This window comes from Polypterus senegalus, chromosome 13 (assembly GCF_016835505.1).
Source record: "Polypterus senegalus isolate Bchr_013 chromosome 13, ASM1683550v1, whole genome shotgun sequence".
Lineage (NCBI taxonomy): Eukaryota > Metazoa > Chordata > Cladistia > Polypteriformes > Polypteridae > Polypterus > Polypterus senegalus.
Genome location: NC_053166.1, coordinates 106,452,825 through 106,471,193, shown reverse-complemented (window position 1 = coordinate 106,471,193; position 18,369 = coordinate 106,452,825).

Below are 18,369 nucleotides of genomic sequence, written 5' to 3'. Positions count from 1 at the left end.
AAAGATGCGTTTTTCAAACCAAACACAGATGCCCAGGTTATGTAAAACAGCAAAGGCTAAAAGCTTACAGCACTCGGGGTTCCCAGGTGGTGTACCATTAAAAGTACTGACCGAGCCCAAGCATGTTTAACTTCCGAAATGAGACGAGATCGGGCGCCTTCACACTGATGTGGCGGTAAAGGAAAATCGCGCTCCTTCATTCTGGTCAAATATTGAAGATCGCGGGAGCCCGCTTCTAATGGAAAGGATAAAGATTCATTTCCCAGTCATACACTGATGTCCAGGTTAAGTAAAATAGTAAAGTCTGAAAGCTTACAGCACTCGGGGTTCCCAGGCGGTCTCTGTAATACTCCAAAACCAGTCGGAATACTTTCTCAGTTGTGAATGTATTATTTTAAACTTATTGGAAATGAGAGGTGTTACATCAATTCACTCCTACAACTCCTGAGTTGACTTAACAGCCCTGAGAATTTCTGCAGAACAAATCACAAGGTTCCTTGCTGCCCGGTCTGCCAATTTAACTGCCTGATCTATACTAATAAAAGGCAAAGCCCTCACTGACTGACTGACTGACTCACTGACTCACTCACTCACTCACTCACTCACTCACTCACTGACTCATCACTAATTCTCTAACTTCCCGTGTAGGTAGAAGGCTGAAATTTGGCAGGCTCATTCCTTACAGCTTACTTACAAAAGTTGGGCAGGTTTCATTTTGAAATTCTACGCGTAATGGTCATAACTGGAACCTATTTTTTCGTCCATATACTATAATAGACGTCTGCTTGGTGGCCGTGGGAGGCGGAGTTACGCCTCCCACGTAATTTAGTGCCTGTCCATATAAGGCTGTCCATTAGCGGCAATCCAATACAAACACTGCCGCTAAATATTCACGGGTGAAGGTCTGTACTTATGCAGATGAAGATGAGATGGTCAGGGTGGTGTTTGGCACAAACTCAGCAAAACTTTTAAGTGCCAGGTCTTAGCTAACATTAAATACAGCCGTGGAGATCGCATGAGATGGCACCAGCACAGCTGGGAACCTTCGATGCATGTACACCGAGCGGCTCACGTGAACTGACGCAGTGCACAGACAAAAAGCAACAGTTCCAAAGAGTGCTGAACAAAAACCGAATTACACAACTGCGGAAACAAAGCACGGTGTGAACCGTAAGTTTAAATTAAGTTTATAGACACACTCCTGCTGCCGTTTGTCATGTCTACGACAAGTATGGTATTCGCGAGATACAAGTTTAATGAGAAGACACGAGGTATAAATAAGACTTTGGATCACTTTGTTGCGGAGTTAAAATTACTGTAGCAAGAAACTTTGAAGTGCCGTGTCTTAGCTAACATTAAATAAAGCCGTGGACATCGCGAGATCGCACAAGCACAGCTGAGAAGCTTCGATGCATGTACTCCGAGCGGCTCGCGTCAACTGACTTTGCAGGACTGGAAAAGATTAAATTAAGTTCATACACACGCTACCGCTAATTATTCACAGGCAATTTCCGCATCTTACTACCGGGAATGCCTGTTGAACATCTTACATTCACGAGTTCCGATTTGAGTGGTGAACACTTCAATGAATGAAACCTGTTATCTTTACAACAGTTGACAAACACGGAATAAACTTGAACACAACACGTCCTCCAAATACGAACCTGATTGAAAGAAATAATGCTAATCAAACCCTTGATGACAGCAACACTCATAACGGTCACAAAACTATTACATTGACAATCATGTTACGTTATTTTTAAAATGTTTCCTTTTCTTAGCACAAGCACAGCTGAGAAGCTTCGATGCATGTACTCCATAACGCGTTAAAAAAATAACACATTTAATCACACTTTGCATTCCAAGCAAAGGGTAACTTTTGTCAATGCATGATTTCCTGGTACATCGATTACATTGATGCACACATCAGAGCTACAACAATGTAAGAGTCGGAAGAAAGCGCGTTGCTAGCACTGATCGGAGGCAAATTTCATTTCAAAGGACTACCCGACGAAAGCCTTGATGAAAGCGTGGTTTGGTGCAAACTGTGCAAAAATGAGTTTGCATACCACCGAGGCACTTCAACCTTACGGTTCCATCTAAATGCAAAACATGTTACAGCGAGCAGAGAAACTGTGTATGCTGTTAGCACTAGCAGTACGGGTTCGAGTACCAACAAAAGGTGTCGGCATGAAATGACTGGCTTCAGGACCAAAATTAATAAGTCAACATAGGTCAAACTTACAAATTCTCTCGCAAAATACATTGCTTTGGACTGTAGACCACTAACAGTGGTGGAAGATAGGGGGTTAGAAAATGTGCTACAGTTAGCGTATTTCAAGTAAAATTCAACAGCTTTATGACATTGAAAAGCAAGCAAAATTAAATGCATTACAGAAAGCGGACTTTGTGGCTCTTACTGGGGATCATTGGACTTCCGTGACCGTTAGTAATTCTAATTACATCTAATTACAAAATGTTCAATGATCACACTGTTTTAGCCTAATGTACAAAATAATTTTGGCTAAGGTTACTCACAGTTTAAAGGTCAGGCTGGTCAAATTACCTTTTATGTTTCTGTCTTATTTTTTTAAGAAGAAAAACTGCACTTTAATGTTGAAATTGTTGTTATTATTATTTAAAGACAATGCCATTCTGAAAATGTACTTAAAGTACTTAAAATGCCACTTTTTTTTAAGTCTGCCCAGTTTTAGCCAGGGATCATATTTTTGTTTCTGTTTTGAAATGAAATGCAGTTTAAATGCATTTATTTTTTCAGAAATTTAAACAGCTTGAGTTTACAATAACCATGTCTGTTATTTGATTCTGTCGCCCACTAAAACCCTTTTAAATTAAAAAACAACATTTGTGATTTGGGGCAAATTTTCATGTGTGCTTACATTCGATTAATGAAGATTAATTAATTACACAGCCTCTAATTAATTAGATTAATTTTTTTTATCAAGTCCCACCCCTAATATATATATATATATATATATATATGTAGATATATATATATATATATATGTAGATATGTATATGCATATATATGTATATGTATATATATGTATGTGTGTATATATATATGTGTATATATGTATCTATATACAGTATATGTGTATGTGTGTATATATATGTTTATATGTGTGTGTGTATATATATATACTAGCAAAATACCAAGGCAAGAGCAGGAGAAGTAGTGTGTTAAAGAAGCAATGAAAAGAAAAGGAAACATTTTGAAAATAACGTAACATGATTGTCAATGTAATTGTTTTGTCACTGTTGTGAGTGATGAGTGTTGTTGTCATATATATATATATATATATATATTTACACACACACATAAACATATATATATACATATCTATACATATACACATATATACATACATATATATCTACATATATACATATACACACACACATAAATACATACACACATACATACATACACACACATACAGTATATACACACAAATACATATATATATACATACATACACACACACATATATAAACATATATATACATATACATACATATCTACATATATACACACACAGCTATTTCATATCAGTGCAATACGATGCTTGTTAAAACGGATGACTCCGCTCTTACGTGCAAGTCTGCGTGGATATTATGAACTATCGTATTTGTTCAAGTTCTATTTAAATTTTAAATAGAAGGAATTTTTATTTAGTCGACAGAAATATCTTTGGTAGGAATGGTAAAACAGACAGGAATATTATTCTGAATAAATCAACTCAAACCTTAAACAACTTATAATATTTTGCTCTCCATAAAAATATATCCTGTCTAAATTATACAAGTTAGAAATAAAGTAAACGTTAAAAGAACAAACATTCAAATTTCTTTACTCTTATGTAATTTTATATAAAAAATAAACTTAGATTTTAAATATCCCAAAAGATTTTGCTCTCCATAAAAATATATCCTGTCAAAATTATACAAATTCAAATATGAACATGCTGCATAACAAAACCTAGAAATATAAATAAAATGTGTTCCTTTCAGCAATAACAAATCAAATCATTCAGTTGTCTTTGCTCATATGTCATTTTAGAGCTGGACGCCTGGCATCTTTTTTTGGCAACAAGTTCGTTTATGTTTGGTGTGAGGTTCTGTGTTGTGGAGATTCTCAGGATGGATTGCAGGTGCTCATCAGTGAGGCGACTCCTGTGTGCTGTTTTGTTAGTCTTTATCACTGAGAAGAGCTTCTCACACAGATATGTGCTACCAAACATGCACAAGGTTCGAGCCGCATGTAGACGGACTTTTTGTTCTTCAAAGTCACCAAAGCGCCGTGCAAACTCAGTGCGCTCAGTTTATCAGCAAAGTGCGATTTGGGAACACCGTAGTGACGACTTGGTTTAACATTACTTGGCAACAGGGAAAGTGGGGCAAATTGCACTGGTGCATTTGTGTCTCCCATAAAAGCAGCTTCACTTGAAATCACTTTGTGATTGTGCACGGTTTTAAAACGTCCGCTGAAGTGTCAGATTCTTATTTAATTATTCTGCTTTCTGTATCTTCTGCATTGCATTCAGGTTACCCTGATGTTTTGTCTCATAGTGCCGTCTTAGATTAAATTCTGTAATTACAGCCACATTAGCTCCACAAATGAGACACACGGGTTCAGTAAACATATACTCAGCCTCCCATCGGTTTTAAAGGCTCTATTTTCAGAATCAACTTTTCTCTTCAGCATCGTGTGAGCTAGCCGCAATAACTTGCAGCATCATAAGGTAGACTTGATTAACGCGGTAAGTGTTAGCAAGGCAGCTGAAGCGCTGCATTATGGGATCTGTAGTTTATTGTGTTACCAGCGCTTCATATACCGGGCTTTAATAACAATAATACAGTATATAAAATGATCTCGCGGATATAATTACACGCCGGGCGGATGTGGCCCTGCCCTTGAGTTTGACACATATGGACTAAATAGAACTTGAAAAGATATATTTTTCAAATGTGATCGCGCAATTCAGATAGAGTTGACGCGCACTACAGCCTGCATGCCTCAATAAGTCATCCTCCCTCGCTCTTACTTTTTACCGTTCATCTAATGAATACACTGAGTATGGCTTTACCAAAACAATCATTGATGGCGAATAAAGTATCCATTATTCGAGTATGTAGATCGGGATATATATATATATATATATATATATATACCCGCGTATCGCAGCGAGAAGTAGTGTGTTAAAAAGCTAGAAAAGAAAAGGGAACATTTTAAAAATAGCGTAACATGACTGTCAATATACAGTATTTGTTTTGTGAGTGTTACTGAGTGTTGCTGTCATCAAGGATTTGATTATCATTATTTCTTTCAATCAGGTTCGTATTTGTAGGATGTGTTGTGTTCAAGTTACATTCCGTGTTTGTCAATCGTTGTAAAGATGACAGGTTTCATTCATCGATTCGTTTCTTACTGCATCAATAAACAGCTCGTCTTCTTCTTTATCTGAGACCTGACACACTGCATGCACGGGTTTTTTTTACACTGTCTTCCTTTAGCGGGACATTGACTTTTTCCAACGTGTGCTTTGTTTTGGATTTATGAATATGCTTGTATGTATCAGGCGCTTCATATTTTTGCTGCCTTTTCAATTGTGTAATTCGGTTTTGTTCAGCTCTTTGGAACTGTTGCTTTTATCTGTGCACGCGTCAGTTCCGTGAGCGCTCGGTGTACATGCATCGAAGGTTCCCAGCTGTGCTGGTGCCATCTCGTGCTATGTCCATGGCTGTATTTAATGTTACCTTAGTCCTGGCACTTAAAACTTTCTCTCGCAGTTTCGCTGAGTTTGTGTCAAACACCACCCTGACCATCTCATCTTCCTCTCCATAAGCACAGTCCTTCACCCGTGAATATTTAGTGGCAGTTTGCTATTGGATTGACGGACGGCCTTATATGGGCAGGCACTAAATTACAAACGCCAGCGCAGCCTGTCTATGAACTTAATTTAAAGTGTAGGTTTACATCGTGCTTTGTTTCAAGTAGCAGAACTCATGAATATGGTTGTATATGTCACTCGCTTCGCTTCTTATTGTTTAGCTGCCTTCTCAATTATATAATGCATGTTTTCTTCAGCGCTTTTTGAGGTCTTCCTGGTTTTCTATGTACTGCGTGATTACGTGGGAGGCGTGATGATGTCACACGAAACTCCTCCCCACGGCGTTGAAGCTCATCTCCATTACAGTAAATGGAGAAAACTGCTTCCAGTTATGACCATTACGCGTAGAATTTCGATATAAAACCTGCCCAACTTTTGTAAGGAAGCTGTAAGGAATGAACCTGCCAAATTTCAGCCTTCCACCCACACGGGAAGTTGGAGAATTAGTGATGAGTCAGTGAGTGAGTGAGTGAGTGAGTGAGTGAGGGCTTTGCCTTTTATTAGTATATATATATATATATATATATATATATATATATATATATATATATATATATATATATATATATATATGCCAGCAACACCCATGACAATGACAGCACAATTACATTGTCTTCTGCGAAGCGCGGGTATTTTGCTAGTTAATAATACAACAGTCTCCCATCAAATCATTGGCCGAGGCCGAGCGTGTTTAAATTCCGCGATTAGACGAGATCGGGCTTCACACTGGTATGGCCATAAGCGAAAGCCTTGCTCTTTACAGTTCACTATATAGTGGAGAACAGGGGAGCCCGCTTCCAAAAGAAAGGATAAAGATGCATTTCCGAGCCGTACACTGATGCCCAAGTTGACTTCAACAGTAACTGCCAAAAGCTTACAGCACTTGGGGTACCCATGCGGTCTCCCATCCAATCACTGGCCGAGCCCGAGCGTGTTTAACTTCCACGATCAGATGCAATCGGGTGCCTTCACAATGGTGTGGCCTCATGTGATAGCCACGCTCCTTCATGCTGAACAGTGATGCCCAGGTTATGTAAGGCTTACAGCACTCGGGGTTCCTAGTTGGGCTCCCGTCAAAGCATTTGCCGAGCCCAAGCGTGTTTTACTCCTGCGATCAGATGCATTCACTCTGGTGTGGCCGTAAATGAAAGCCGGGCTCCTACATGCTGGTTAAATACTAATGATCAGGAAAGTACCCATGGGGTCCCTCATCCAGGTACTGGCCAAGCCCGAGCGTGTTTAACTTCCACGATCAGATATCTTCACAATGGTGTGGTCGTATGCAATAGCTGCACTCCTTCATGCTGGTTAAATACTAAAGATTGGAAAGGATAAAGATGCATTTTCAAGCCAAACAGTGATGCCCAGGTTATGTAAAATAGTAAAGGCTAAAGGTTTACAGCTCTTGGGTTTCCCATCCAAGTACTGGCCTACCCGAGTGTTTTTAACTTCCGAGATGGGGTGCGTTCACACTAGTGTGGCCATAAGCGAAAGCCGCGCTCATTTTTTCTGGTTAAATGCTAAAGAACAGAGGAGCCCGCTTCCAATTAAAATAAAAAGGTTGCGTTTCCAAGCCAAACACTTATGCCCAGGTTAAGTAAAATAGTAAAGGTTTTAGAGAGGTACCAATTATAAAGAGACACGGATCACATTTAAAGGTGCACCTCCCAGCATGCACAAGAGTGTGTATTATGGGATGTTAAGAAAAGCAAAGGAGGTGCACGTGTGCCGCAATAGTCAATTCCGCATAGAGAAGCACCATCCAGTAACTAAATTAATTATTCAAGAATATGATGCCAAACTTCATCATCCAGGTCCCGAGAGAGTGTTTGCCGAATTAAGGAGAAATGTCTGGATCCTGAGAGGCAGAGAAGCAGTTCACAAATTCCAACATACTTGCAATGATTGCCGTAAACAGAAGGCAAAGCCCCTTATCCCTAAAATGGCAGACCTACCCCTAGCAAGATTGAGGCTTCAAAAACCTGCCTTTTTCAGCACTGGCATGGACTGCTTTGGACCGTTTCAGATTAAGATAGGTAGGCGTTGTGAGAAGAGATGAGGCATTATCTTTAAGTGTCTCACTACCCGATGTGTGCATTTGGATGTTCTCACTAGTATTGACACAGATTCCTTCCTAATGGCACTCTGAAGGTTCATAGCTCGAAGGGGCACACCCTACGAGCTACTGTCTGACCAAGGCACAAATTTCCATGGTGGAGAGAGGGAGTTAAGAGAAACATTTTCCACTCTTAGTTTAGAGCTTCAGAAATTGCTTGCAAAGCAAAAACTTAATTTCCGCTTTAACCCACCAGGAGCACCACATTTTGGTAGCGCATGGGAGAAATTTGGTCTGTGAAGCAGGCCCTTTACACCACAAAAGTTCACAGTTGGTGTCTGAAGAAGTACTTAAAACAGTTCACATCGAAATAGAGGGAATCTTGAACAGTAAGCCTCTGGGGTATGTGTCATCAAACATTGCCAACTTGGACCCAGTTACACCTAATTTCCTGCTGATGGGGCAGCCAGATAGTTCTCTACCACAGGCTGTCTATCCCATAAATGAGCTGATGGGGCGGCAGAGATGGAGACAGAGTCAAGTGCTTACTGAACAATTCTGGTCAAGTTTTGTCAAATACTATTTACCTCATTTACAGGTCAGATAGAAGTGGCATAAGGAGCCTGAAATCCTACTAGATGGAATGGTAGTCATGCTTGTTGATCCTCAGCTTCCTTGAGCACTTTGGTTAATAGGCCGAATTGTTAGAACCTTCCCCAGCCCAGATGGTCATGTAAGAGCTGTAGAGATGAAGGTGAAGGACAGACTCTATACTAGGTCTGATGCTCGTCTTATTCCATTTCCAGACATTAAACATCAGGACTCTGATACTAATAAACCATAACATAATATTATTTTGTATTATTTTTTTTGTTTGAAATGAATAGCAAACATTCATAGCATACTTGGGAGCGGCAATGTTAGAGGGGTATCAATTATAAAGAGACACACGGATCACATTTAAAGGTGCACCTCCCAGCATGCACGAGAGTGTATATTACGGGATGTCAAAAAAAACGAAGGATGTGCTGCAATAGTCAATTCCGCATAGAGAAGCATTTGTTTGTTATAAGTAAGAATCAGCAGTGTACCAAATTAAGATAAGTGTGCATTGATGACCAGAGGTGGGTTCGTTTGCATTTTACTTGTATTGTATGTTTTTATATTTTAAGATGTAAAGTCTTTCAAATGTACTGATTACGTTATTGATTTGGATTCTATACTGCCGGTAAGCTAGTACTTAATTTCAGTAATACTGCCATCTAGTGGACTTTGTGTACTTTATCAATAAGTTTTATGTATTCTTTTTTATTGTATACCATACATACACAAATACACCTATACCTATTCGAATAAAGGTGTATATCTTCAAATAAATTAGTTCAATTCCAATCTAAGCTGCTGTGTGGAATTCTCTGCATCGTTTACTTGTGTCCTGATCAACACTCCGGAGTGAACACTATAAGTCCTGAACACACTACAGATAAAGTGGTCCTTTGCTACATAATTTGGTCCTTCGAGCCAGATAGTGTGTTTACAACGGAAGAAGGATGTCAGAGTATCAGTCCTACAGTGACCGTCCTCGCCGCTTGACCCTTCCACCAGCCTATCTTAAAGAATTTGAAGTTCAGTATCCTGGTCAAGTTCCTTTACCATCTGTGGCCCATACAGCATGCCCATCACCTGATAAGGAAAGGTATCAACAGTATAACAATAAATATTACATCCCAATGAAGTCAACAAATCACTTTACAGCCTCATCTCCTACCAGTCAGTACAGTTCCTATTGAGGTGAGAATAGATTGCACACTACAGTGGATCGGTGGGATGTACAAGATGTGAAAACACCTTTACTTCAAACAGAACATGCTGATTTCTTACCGCTGAGGTACAAATTAATTATTCATGACCTTGAACTTGAGAATCAACAGTTAAGACAGACTACACAGTCCATGAGAGAGGAGATCAGACACTTATGGGAGATGCAGGTAGGCATTCAAAAGCAGTTAAAAATAAATCAACAACTGCCCTCAACCCACAGGCAACTGACCCAAGATCAAGCTTCCCTAGTGCCTGCACCCAGAACTCATATTAGATCAGCAGAGTAGATTGCCTTTAACTTTGATCGAAATACTCCACCAGTACCTGCTCCGCGGCATAGACAAGTGGCAGATAAACAAGAAAGCGCCTCTCTTGATGACAGTGAACCTAGTACGGGCCGAAAATTCATTTATCATAGACCATTAGGAGAGCAGCAAGCACTTATGGTTCTAGAACCCCCAGGCATTCAGTACGTATGTGAAGAATCTTCTCCTATGTATGGATCTGTAAACCATTGCTCTCCATAACCAAGTTTTTTATTGTATACTCCTATTGGACAATATCAAGATCTTCGGAAGTCGGAGCCACTAGAACTGACTCAAACCTATTCAGTACCACATGAACAACACTGTTCTTATCCTCCCATTTTGCACTCTGCTCAAACAGGACAACAGCACAGTGTTATTAAGCATGAAATGACGTATACTGGTCCAAAACCAACAATTCCACATTTCAGCCATAGGGACCCCAGTGATTTGCCCGTCTCAGATTAGCACTGGTGAACCTACTGCCAGAAGATGCCACTGAACTCTTTAAATATCAGGTGTTGTTGGATCATCTGAAGCTAGAAGAGGCACGTCTAATAGCTGACTCATTTCTGAACTTGGTTACTCCCTACACAGACAAAATGGCAGCATTAACAGAACGATTCAGACAACCTCATCACCTAGCTTTGAGCAAAATAGCCACAGTTATGGACTCGCCTGATATTCAACCTGGCAATGCAGCAGGATTTGAAAGGTTTGCCCTTCAGATACAAGCCTTAGTGGGCTTACTCCAAACTTTAGGTCCTGAAGGTAATATCGAATTACGTTGTGGCTCACATGTCGCTCGTTTACTAACCAAATCACCTTTGGAGTTGTGATCATCCTTTAGAAGACTAATGTGCTACCAACTGGGCACTATTTATACCCTTCTGGATCTAGCAAAATGGCTTAAATTTGAATCTTGGTGCCAAAACTATGAAGGTCAGATCAGAGGCAAAGGACACAAGGATTGAGCGATGCACAGACCAGATAACAGAACAGATATAAGAGCTAAAACCCGACAGACCACTATCTTTCATGGCAGAGAGTAATCTTCAGTGTCAGCTACTTTGACATCATCAGCATCCGTGTCACAGTCTACAAGTAAGAAGCCTGAGAAGAGCAAAGTTTTCTGCCCATACTGTGATAGCATTGAGCATTACCTGAGTCAATGCTCTCAATTTCAACAGCTTAATAAGGAGCAGATAATCAACTGGATTAAAACTAAGAATAGATTCTGGAGGTGTGGACGAGCCCATCAAGCTGCTCAGTGCACACTGAAGAAACCATGTCATCTCTGTAACAGGAAGCATCTTCAAATCCTGCATGAAGTAAACAATAGATCACCACAGGAAGAAATTTGTTTAGTGAGTTCAACAAGTGAAATTTTGTACCTAGATAAACCCGAAGGCTCCAGCCGTGTCCGCCTTAAAATAATCAAAGTTTGTCTACAACACCAAGATAAAGTTTTGGACACTTATGCTATTCTTGATGATGGATCAGAGAGAACAATCCTGTTATCTGATGTTATCCAGAAACTAGGTCTAAAAGGAGAACCAGAAGATCTAATACTAAGGACCATTAGACAAGATGTGAAGACACTGCATGGTGCTTCAGTATCCTTCAGAATAGCTTCAGTTTTGCAACCTAACAAAAATTATCTTATCACAAGAGCCTTTACAGCTGATCACCTGAGTCTGGCAAAACACTCATACCCAATAGCAGATTTACAGCAATAATATAACCACTTAAAGGGTCTTCCACTACAACCTGTTCATAAAGCATGCCCTCTCTTGTTGATTGGAGCTGATCATCCACACTTGATCACCCCTATTGCACCTGTGTGCCTTGGACCACCAGGGGGTCCTGCAGCAGTTAAGACCAGATTAGGGTGGACATTACAAGGTGCAGCGCAACTACTTAAGGAGAACCTGCAACCACAGCAATGCCTTCATATTACCCTCACCCCTTCAATGTCTGAACTTTTCAGAAATGTTGAAAGACTCTGCCAAGTAGACATCATACCTTACAGAAATGAGAGACACCTAACAAGGTCTAAACAAGATCAAGAGGCGATAGATCTACTGCATGCAAAAACAATAAAGGTAATGGTAGATGGTGTAAACCGCTATGCCACTCCACTGCTACGCAAGAAAGATATGCCTTGTCTACAAGCATACCAAGAAGCTGTTATGCCGAGTTTTCAAAGCATTGAAAGACGCCTGTCAAAGGACTCTACAAAGGCAGCTGCATACAATGATGAAATTAAAAATCCGGAGGGGGCTGGATATGTTATTAAGTTACCAGCAGAAACAATCATTTCCTCTGAAGAATCTTGGTTTATTCCTCACCATCTGGTTCGGTATAATGGGAAGATGTAAAATTGTATGGCGTAATTTAGAAAGTAGCATTTCCCTCCTTATCTAGGAATGGCAAGTACATCCCTTTGGCACCACCTGTAGTCCTTGTTGTGCAATTTTTGCTCTTCAACGACATGTAATGGACAACACTGAATCAGGGGATGAGATCCGATCCTTAGTTGAAAGGAACTTCTATGTAGACAACTATTTGCAGAGTCTACCATGAACCCAGAGGGCAAAGCAACTGATAGACAAACTAAGAGATCTTTTGTCAAATGGTGGATTTGACCTTTGTCAATGGACTAGCAATTTTCCCAAGATACTAGAACATCTGCCACAAGAAGCTTGTTCAATCAGTACAGAACTCTGGTTGTCTCAGGATCGATCAGATTCCTCAGAATCCACTTTATGCTTGAAGTGGCATTGTTCCTCAGATGCGTTCAAGTACAAGTCTCATCCAGTGCAAGAGACAACTGTTACTATGCGCCACATATACAGAGTACTCACCAGTCAGTATGATCCTTTGGGGTATATTCTTCCATTCATCACACGTGCCAAAGTTCTGGTTCAGAAATTGTGGGATAAACAAAGAGACTGGGATGACCCTATGTTGCCTGAAGATCTATTAAGAGCCTGAAATGAATGGGAAGGAGAACTTCACATTCTGCATAACATTAGTACCTCAAGATGTTATACACCTGTTGATATGGACTTTTTTTCCTATTACCAGACAGAATCACATATTCTCTGATGCCTCTGAACAAGCTTATGGGACCGTTTCTTACCTAAGGAACTGGATGGATTAAAAGGCAGAATTCTACGTGACCATCATCTTCATCAAGCCCTTCCGTGAGAACCCTAAATCCAAACAGAACAGTTTCATTTATGTTAGGTAGAATGCCCAGAGGGGACTGGGCCGTCTAATGGTCTGGAATCCCTACAGATTTTATTTTTTCTCCAGCCATCTGGAGTTTTTTTGTTTTTTCTGTCCCCCCTGCCCATTGAACCTTACTCTTATTCGATGTTAATTAATGTTGATTTATTTTGTTTTTTTATTGTGTCTTTTATTTTTCTATTTTTTATTATGTAAAGCACTTTGAGCTACTGTTTGTATGAAAAAGTGCTATATAAATAAATGTTGTTGTTGTTGTTGAAGAACCGAAGATAAGGATGGTAATATTCATCTTCCTTCATTATGGCCAGATCTAGAGTTGCACCAAAGCGCCGACAAACCATACCAAGACTAGATGTGCTGCATTAAATGGAGCACAGGTAGCTAAACTCTTAGAAAATGAGCTTACTTTAACAATAAACCAAGTGGTTCTGTGGTCTGATTCCACAACTGTGTTATCCTGGCTTCAGTCTGAATCCTGCTGCTTTAAAATATTTGTGAGAACCAGAATAGCCGAAATTCAAGAATTAACAGATCCCCATTCTTGGAGGTATGTGCACTCCAACAGGAATCCAGCAGATGATATCACACGGGGTCGAACACTAGCTGAATTGTCTGTACCACACAGATGGAATCAAGGCCAATTATTCCTTTATAAACCTGAGTCAGAATGGCCAGTAAGGCCGAATATTACGGTTCCAGAAGTTGAAGCAGAGCAATGGAGGAATGTCTTCTGTGCTAGTACAGTGACGTCTCCTCTAATTCTTAACCTTACGGAATACCATACATGGAGGGAACTAGTAGAAGCTGAAGTTCTAAGAAGATGTGACCAAACCAGTCCTACCACTGAAGACTATCGAATATCAGAATTTCTTATCTTTCAAAGTTCAGAGTTAGACAGTTTTCCTGAGGAATATATGTTGCTGAAGTATGGAAAGCCTGTTCCTGCCACCAGCCAACTTCTTACATTAGCACCAGAGTTTGACACATCATGTCAGCTTTTCCGAATTGGAGGGCGATTGCGCCGTATTGAAGAGATTGAAACTGTCATCAATTCATCCTATTGTTTTAGACCCTCACCATCCAGTAACTAAATTAATTATTCAAGAATATGATGCCAAACTTCATCATCCAGGTCCCGAGAGAGTGTTGGCCGAATTAAGGAGAAATGTCTGGATCCTGAGAGGCAGAGAAGCAGTTCACAAATTCCAACATACTTGCACCGATTGCCGTAAACAGAAGGCAAAGCCCCTTATCCCTAAAATAGCAGACCTACCCCTAGCAAGATTGAGGCTTCAAAAACCTGCATTTTTCAGCACTGGCTTGGACTGCTTTGGACCGTTTCAGATTAAGATAGGTAGGCGTTGTGAGAAGAGATGAGGCATTATCTTTAAGTGTCTCACTACCCGATGTGTGCATTTGGATGTTCTCACTAGTATTGACACAGATTCCTTCCTAATGGCACTCTGAAGGTTCATAGCTCGAAGGGGCACACCCTACGAGCTACTGTCTGACCAAGGCACAAATTTCCATGGTGGAGAGAGGGAGTTAAGAGAAACATTTTCCACTCTTAGTTCAGAGCTTCAGAAATTGCTTGCAAAGCAAAAACTCAATTTCCTCTTTAACCCACCAGGAGCACCACATTTTGGTGGCACATGGGAGAAATTTGGTCTGTGAAGCAGGCCCTTTACACCACAATAGGTTCACAGTTAGTGTCTGAAGAAGTACTTTAAACAGTTCTCATCGAAATAGAGGGAATCTTGAACAGTAAGCCTCTGGGGTATGTGTCATCAAACATTGCCAACTTGGACCCAGTTACACCTAATTTCCTGCTGATGGGGCAGCCTGATAGTTCTCTACCACAGGTTGTCTATCCCGTAAATGAGCTGATGGGGCGGCAGAGATTGAGACAGAGTCATGTGCTTACTGAACAATTCTGGTCAAGTTTTGTCAAATACTATTTACCTCATTTACAGGTCAGACAGAAGTGGCATAAGGAGCCTGAAATCCTACTAGATGGAATGGTAGTCATGCTTGTTGATCCTCAGCTTCCTTGAGCACTTTGGTTAATAGGCCGAATTGTTAGAACCTTCCCCAGCCCAGATGGTCATGTAAGAGCTGTAGAGATGAAGGTGAAGGACAGACTCTATACTAGGTCTGATGCTCGTCTTATTCCATTTCCAGACATTAAACATCAGGACTCTGATACTAATAAACCATAACTTTAATATTATTTTTTATTATTTTTTTGTTTGAAATGAATAGCAAACATTCATAGCATACTTGGGAGCGGCAATGTTAGAGGGGTATCAATTATAAAGAGACACACGGATCACATTTAAAGGTGCACCTCCCAGCATGCACGAGAGTGTATATTACGGGATGTCAAAAAAAGCGAAGGAGGTGCACATGTGCTGCAATAGTCAATTCCGCATAGAGAAGCATTTGTTTGTTATAAGTAAGAATCAGCAGTGTACCGAATTAAGATAAGTGTGTGTTGATGACCAGAGGTGAGTTCGTTTGCATTTTACTTGTATTGTATGTTTTTATATGTTAAGATGTAAAGTCTTTCAAATGTACTGATTACTTTATTGATTTGGATTCTATACTGCCGGTAAGCTAGTGCTTAATTTCAGTAATACTGACATCTAGGGGACTTTGTGTTCTTTATCAATGTATTCTTTTATATTGTAGACCACACATACACAAATACACCATATACCTATTCGAATACAGGTGTATATCTTCAAATAAATAAGTTCAATTTCAGTCTAAGCTGCTGTGTGGAATTCTCTGCATGGTTTACAAGTGTCCTGATCGACACTCCGGAGTGAACACTATAAGTCCTGAACACACTACAGATAAAGTGGTCCTTGCTACATAATTTGTTCCTTCGAGCCAGATAGTGTGTTTGCAATGGATGAAGGATGTCAGAGTATCAGTCCTACAGTGACCGTCCCCGACGCTTGACCCGTCCACCAGCCTATCTTAAAGAATTTGAAGTTCAGTATCCTGGTCAAGTTCCTTTACCATCTATGGCCCATACAGCATGCCCATCACCTAATAAGGAAAGGTATCAACAGTATACTACAAAAGGGTAAAAGTTTAAAATACTCAAGATTCCCAGGTGGTCTCCCAAGCAACTACTGGCGAGCCCGAGCATTTTTTACTTCCGAGATCAGACGAGATCGGGTGCGATCACACTGGTGTGGCCGTAAGTGAAAGCCGCACTCCTTCATGCTGGTTAAATACTGAAGATATGGGGAGCCTGTTTCTAATGGAAAGATAAAAATACATTTCCCAGCCATACACAGATGCCCAAGTTGACTTCAACAGTAATTGCTAAATCCTTCCAGCACTCAGGGTACCCATGCGGTCTCCCATCCAATTACTGGCCGAGCCCGAGCGTGTTCAATTTCCGCAATCAGACAAGATCGGGCACATTCACACTGGTGTGGCCATAATCGAAAGCTGTGCTCCTTCCTGCTGGTTAAATACTAAAGATCGGGGGAGCCTGTTTCTAATGGACAGGATAATGATGTGTTTCCAAACCAAACAGTGATGCCCAGGTTATGTAAAATAGTAAAGGCTAAAAGTTTACAGCACTCGGGGTTCCAAGGCAGTCTGTATAATATCCCAATAACCAGTTGGAATACTTTCTCAGTTGTGAATTTATTATTTTAAACTTAGTGGAAATGAGAGTTGTTATATCAATTCATTCCAACAACCCCTGAGTTGACTTAACAGCCCTGAGCCTTTCTACAAAACAAAACACAAGGTCCCTTGCTGCGCGGTCTGTCTATTTAACAGCCTGATTAATAATGCAACAGTCTCCCATCAAATCACTGGCCGAGCCCGAGCCTGTTTAACTTCCAAGATCAGACAAGATCGGGCGCATTCACACTGGTATGGCCGTAAGGGAAAGATACTCTCCTTCATGCTGGTTCAATATTAAACAACGGGGGATCCCGCTTCCAATGGAAAGGATAAAGATGCGTTTCCAAACCAAACACTGATGCCCAAGTTATATAAAATAGTAAAGGCTAAAAGCTTACATCACTCGGGATTCCCAGGCATTCTAACATACAAGTACTGGCCGAGCCCGAGCGTGTTTAATTTCCGAGATGGGGTGCGTTCACACTGGTGTAGCCATAAGCGAAAGCCGCGCTCCTTCATGCTGGTACTGTACTAAAGATCGGGTGAGCCTGTTTCCAATGGAAAGGATAAAGATGCGTTTCCAAACCTAACAGTGATGCCCAGGTTATGTAAAATAGTAAAAGCTAAAAGTTTACAGCACTCGGGGTTCCCACACGGTCTGTGTAATATTCCAATAACCAGTCGGAATACTTTCTCAGTTGTGAATGTATTATTTTAAACTTATTGGGAATGAGAGGTGTTACATCAATTCACTCCTACAACTCCTGAGTTGACTTAACAGCCCTGAGCCTTTCTACAAAACAAAACACAAGGTCCCTTGCTGCCCGATCTGTCTATTTAACTGCCTGATTAATAAAACAACAGTCTCCATTCAAATCACTGGCCGAGCCCAATCGTTTTTAACTTCCGAGATCACACGAAACCTGCTGCATTTACACTGGTGTGGCCATAAGGGAAAGCTGCACTCCTTCACGCTGGTTAAATACTAAAAATCAGGGGGAGCCCCTTTCCAATGGAAAGTATAAAGATGCATTTCCAAACCAACCACTGATGCCCAGTTTATATAAAATAGTAAAGGCTAAAAGCTTACAGCTCTCGGGATTCCCAGGCGGTCTCCGATGCAAGTACTGCATGAGCGTGTTTAACTTCCGAGATCATGTGCTTTCACACTGGTATAACCGTAAGTAAAAGCCTTGCTCTTTAAAGTTCACTATATAGTGAAGAACAGGGGAGCCCATTTCCAAAAGAAAGGATAAAGATGCATTTTCCAGCCATACACTGATGCCCGCAGGTTGACTTCAACAGTAATGGAAAAAAGCTTACATCACTCAGGGTTCCCTGGCAGTCTCCCATCCAAGTACTG